Source organism: Hyposmocoma kahamanoa, unplaced genomic scaffold (assembly GCF_003589595.1).
Source record: "Hyposmocoma kahamanoa isolate Upper Pololo Valley unplaced genomic scaffold, ASM358959v1 86, whole genome shotgun sequence".
NCBI lineage: Eukaryota > Metazoa > Arthropoda > Insecta > Lepidoptera > Cosmopterigidae > Hyposmocoma > Hyposmocoma kahamanoa.
Window position 1 is genome coordinate 13,746,274 of NW_020654289.1, and position 6,000 is coordinate 13,752,273.

Sequence of the window (6,000 nt, forward strand, 5' to 3'; positions counted from 1 at the left end):
TAAATTATGTACTTACACATACAAGTTTAGCAAGATTGTATTGACCGATGGGAAGAGGGTGTGAAGTAAATGTAAATTATAGCCTATGAATAAAGTTTTTTTTTTAAATACCGCATTAATTGTTTATTTTATGTAATCTCTGAAATATAAAGCTTTCATATTATTTATTATAATGCGGAATACTCTTAATTCGTACCTACGTAAATTTAGATGCAAACTTTCCCCTACTACGTTAACCAATTTTCAAGATGATCTGTAGACGAATTATTACTGAAATTAAACGCTCCGACTTACTGTAGCAGGCGCTGTTGCCTCTATCTACCCCGGTAGAAAGAGGGCGAGAAGTAAATTATACCCTATGAAAATTATACTTATGCATAAAATTATATTTTAAAATAGAGTAGTAATTGTTTTTCTACGAGGTCTCAGTAATATAACGCTTTGCATAATATTTATTTTATGTTTAAATCAAGCAACTGTGACCTATATAATGCATAGCTTAAAGACTAACATATAGAATAGTATGCTAACATACCTATATGTATGTATTATAATAATAAAAAAAAGATTAAATATAATCTTTAAACCCTTTTATATGCACGTAAGTGTAGATGCGCGAAATTTCCCCCACTACGTTACACTACGCTCAAGATGTTTGCCGGTACCTGTACCGAATAAATAGTGATGATATATAAAAATACAAAGAATAGTTTGATTAAGAGCAACATTTTAAAACCACGTCATAACAAATCCAACGCTTCAGTTATATTGACTTTTTGGAGATAGAAATCTACTGATATGCTGTAATTATTTCATTAATTTCCACTTTCAATCACACCCTGAATTAATAATACCTTGCATATGTGTAATATCGCAATTATTTATAATGCTTATCTTCCTGTCTTCGGTGTCAGCAGTTCAATTATTTTGAATTTGTATAATAAAAGATGTAATTGCATTGTATAACTCTAAAATGAAAACATAAAAACTATTTATTTCAATGTTTTTTACTGAATCTCAGGATGTTTCACCACCATGATATTCAATTATTTTCTGGGAAATTAGTCCACTAGTGTGTTATAATTATTAATACAAAGATCGAGCCACGGAAGAAAGAAAAGAATGGAAATGTCATGAAGCAACATTAGTATCAAAACCAGTGTCGCCACACGCACACATTTGAAAACGTAATCTTATGTGGTATGGAAGTACCAAGATAACATAATTTTGATTGGTTATAAATTATCAAACGAAATTAGACAATAAAAAATTTTTTGGTAAAAAAAATGAAACGTATTTGAATCTAATAAGGTTTTATTATTACAATTAAACAATATTAAAAAAGTAATTACAACATTTGAAAATGGAACTAGAAATCTTTATTCTCATTGAAATATGATATATTTGTTCAACAATTACCTCTTTCTGAACAGACTGAACATGACAACACGCATAGCGTCGACAAGCATGTCCAGAAAATGAAGATACTTATTTCCGAAGGCGAAGAAGCAGAGCATTTGTTTCATGAAAACTTGCCGAAAAATAACTGACAGTGCTTCAGAAATGTTTTTTACATTTAGATGTGGTCTATAACTTGTGAAGGCGACTCTGAGTTTCATGTCATATTATTAATTAACAAACAAATTAATTGATTAATCAATTGATTTGTTTGTTAATGAACTTTTCGGTTGTTATTCATATGTATATATTATATAATATAATGTGATTTCATAAAATGCCTATAGCAAATGGTGCTACATTTAGTAAGTACTCAGCTTTTACTGCCTGTAGCTTCAGTCCATTTATCCTTTAAAAAGGATCCGGCGAGAAACTAAAAAAAATCAATACAAAAACTGCAAACGTAAATCATCCCTGTGATAAAACTAAGAACTCAAACGGATGAAGGTGACGTATAATAAGCAAGTATCATGTAGACAAGGGAAAGAAAATCTATAACCTCATAAAGTCTTCATTTGATACTCCACGAGCTTACGTGCAAGGTAAAATTATCGATAATGTACCTCTTCTATCTATATTTCCTTTTTTTTTTTCAATTAATATATCGTTTTACTTAAATTGAAAATTTAAAAAAAACTATTGGGAGTGTTGGGACCAATTTAAACTGAAAAACACGACAACAGAAAAGTCTAATCATTTGTGGCAGTTTATATAATTTCCGTCATGTTAACCCACAAGACATCATAAAAGCTTTTAAATCAATACATGTTTAAAAACCTGAAGATCTCTGGGGCATACCAACTAAAGTTACAGATTCAGTTATTGATCTAATTTCCCCACATTTAGCTATAGCTTTCAATGGGTGCGTTAACGAAGATGTTTTTCGATTTAATGAAATACAGCAAGGTTATTCCCTTATTAAAAAATGGTACGCAACTTGATCCTAGCAACTATAGACCCTTTCAATTTTACCAGCTTTAAATAAAATACTCGAAAAGGTTATGCTGACTCAATTACTGTCCTATTTCGGTAGGAATCATATTTTTCATATTGAACAATACGGGTTTACTAGTGGTAGATCGACTAACGATGCGGGAGTAGCGTTACTAAAACACATCTTTGATGCTTGGGAAAGGTCCCAGAACTATTGTTAACTATTGGTGTTTTCTGTGACCTCTAATAGGCATTTGATTGCGTTGACCATATTCGTCTTATTAGGAAGCTAAGGAATATTACGGTGTAAATGGCAAGGCGTTGGAACTTGTCTCGTCATATCTCAACAGTAGAATACAGAAAGTAGACATAAATGGCATGACTTCTTTGGGTTCTCCGATAAAAATGGGTGTTCCGCAGGGCTCAATACTTGACCTTTTTATTTCTGATTTATATTAATGATCTGCCATTCTTTATTAAGGACCATCGTGAAATAATATTGTTTGCTGACGATACATCCTTCATTTTTAAAGCAGACAGGCATGACAATAACTACGATCATATTAATGATACCCTCTCTAAGGTAGTTTATTGGTTTAATGCTAACAATTTATTGCTTAATGCCAAGAAGACAAAATGTGTTAAATTTGAATTACCTAACGTAAAATCGACTAGTCCAAACATATAAATAAACGGAGAAAAATTAGACCTTGTTAATAAAGCAGTCTTCTTGGGAGTGACCTTAGATACTAAACTTCAATGGTTTCCACATATATTAAGCCTATTAAGCTCCGCTCCTGGCGAGCATATTAAGCTCTGCTGCATACGCAGTCCGCAGAATACGTGAGCTTACCGATGTTAGTACTGCTAGACTAGTTTACTTTAGTTACTTTCACAGTATAATGTACTACGGGGTAAAGCGCCAGATATTCAAACCATAAATGAATTGCAAAAAACGAGCAATTAGTTCTGTGGACCATCAAGGCTTTCGTTTAGCCAAGGTACACGACACTGTTATGGGGAACTGTTTACGTTTTCACAATAATTTCCGGAGCATATATTAAGATTATTATTTCCTAAGTTTAAAAACTACATTAAAAATATTTTGATTTAAAAGTCTATGTCTATCTCTGTCTCTGATCTGATGATATACCGTCTATCGATCTATCATCGCCTTACTTTCTCAAACTCGTATCTTAAAGCACAAAGTTACTGAAATGCAAAAAATGGATCGTGTGTACAAATTTTGCAGGCTCACATTTCCTTCATATGCACACACTGGCTTTTTTTATCTATTCTTAAAGTAGTGCATCCAAATTAACACCCTTGATAAGAAATTAAAAATAAATAGAATGTTTTGCCATCTCCTGAATAATCACTCTTTTAGTAAGGCATCCATATTACAAAATTGATGGCTAAGTGTTAGATAAAAATGTATAGAAAGACGACACGGCTCCAGAATCCACACAAATTTGATTCAAAGTGTATTCCATATCATTTACGTTTAATTAAAAAGTCAATTGTTTTTACATTGTGGCGTCATTTTAGAAATTGGTTGTCTACATCACCATGGATTTAACTTGCAAAAATGTTCGTAGTATGATTTTCTATGAATTTAAGTATAATTGAACAGCTCAGCGGAGCTTCGCTCGGCTTCAAACTGCTGATGAAGCACCATGCAAGACGACTATTTATAGCTGGTTTGCAGAATTCAAACGTGGTCGTGTGAATCTCAGTGACGAATTTCGTGATGGTCGCCCGTCCACTGCTGTGAATAACAAAAACTTCGATGCTGTGCGCCATATGATCAAAACAGACAGGCATGTGACATACCATAAGATTCGGATATCTTTAGGCATTGGCATAAGTCAAATACAATCAATACTACGCAAACATTTGGGTGTGAAATGCTGTCCTCTTGGGTGGATCTTACACAAATTGACTGAGGCTCAAAAAACGGATCACGTCACTTGGTGCAATGCCGTGCTTACCAGATTCAAAGAAGGGGCGTTAAATTTGGTGTGGGACATAGTAACAGGTGACGAAACATGGATTTATAGTTACGATCCCAAAACAAAGCAGCAATCGAGCGTATGGGTCTTTCGAGATGAGCCGAAACCAACCAAAATGGCGCGCGTGCAAAGTGCCTCTAAGCGGACGATTGCTTCTTTTTTTTAGTAAAACTGGATACATGGCTACTGTTACTTTGGAGAATCGTAGTACCGTGATTAGTGATTGGTACACGACCATTTGTTTGCCGATTGACAAACTCCGTAAAAATAACCGTAAACGCCGTATCATCTTGCACCACGATAATACCAGTTCTCACACGGCCAGACATACAAATGAATTTTTGAAGGTGAACAACGTTGACTTTATGAGCCATCCCGCGTACAGTCCCGACCTAGCACCTTGTAACTTTTATTTATTTCCAAAAGTTAAGAAACAGTTGCGCGGTCAAAGATTTTTATCACTTGAAGAGGATGTCGAAGAGTATGAAAAATATGTTTCACAGATTGTCACAGAGGACTGGCATAAATGTTTTCAAAATTGGTTAATTCATATGAAAAAGTGCATTAACGCTAACGGAGAATATTTTGATAAACAATAAATTTATTTCTGACCATTTATATTATTTTTTTCTTATTCATTCCGGAAACTTATAAAATATAGATATAAATACTTACCGATGAAATGAAATGACTCCCGGAGTATTTTTTAAACTTTGGCTTCTTAGGCGACATGATGTAATACAACACGGCATATTATTATTTTTTCCACAAAAGAATCGTGTATCACATTTGAACGACAAATGACGCGTTGTTGAGACTCATATGAACATCTGCTCATAAGGTAGGTAACGGGGGCCCCGCCCAGTAACCAGTCTATTATTAGTATTTATATTTATGTGGTCTGTGGATCGAACACTAATAAAAAATTCCTTCGATTCCTTCGTTTGCTAGAAGACGTCGGTTCTAATCCGGCCGGATCGAAGGAATTTTTTCTAAGTGTTCGATCTTTGTATTAATAATTATAACTATTTCTTTGTCGACATTTTTTTTATTCATACTATAATCAGCAACAGTTATTCGCATGCCAAGTTTTAGTGAAATGTACGCTCTTATATGTATAATTTACTGTAACACGTTCATTATTAACTACATTTTTCAGCGAATGTAATAATTTTGAATTCTTGTATGTACTTGAAGATAAGTATAATTATCTTGTTGTAAGTATTTTCCAAAGGTCAATCTTACTATTTTTCCACTAAAGTCATGTTCACGTGTCCCTAAAAACTTACTTTAGGCGGTATCTTTATAAAAGTGTAAGAAAAATGCGACCACAATATCGCTAATAATTTGTACAAATAATAAATAACCAATTAAAATGGGAAAAATCAATGTTTGTTGTCGTGCGAAATTTGAATGCATTCTGGAACATTTGTGTGAAAAGGAGATTATGATTTTGTCCTCGTCTTATTTTCTTCACTTAAGTCGGAAATTTTTGTTACTGCCTGACACACAATTAATGACAATAACTGTATAAATCGGTAGGTAAAGAGTATAAAGCCGAAGCATGCGTCAACATTATAACAAGAAAAGCAAAGTC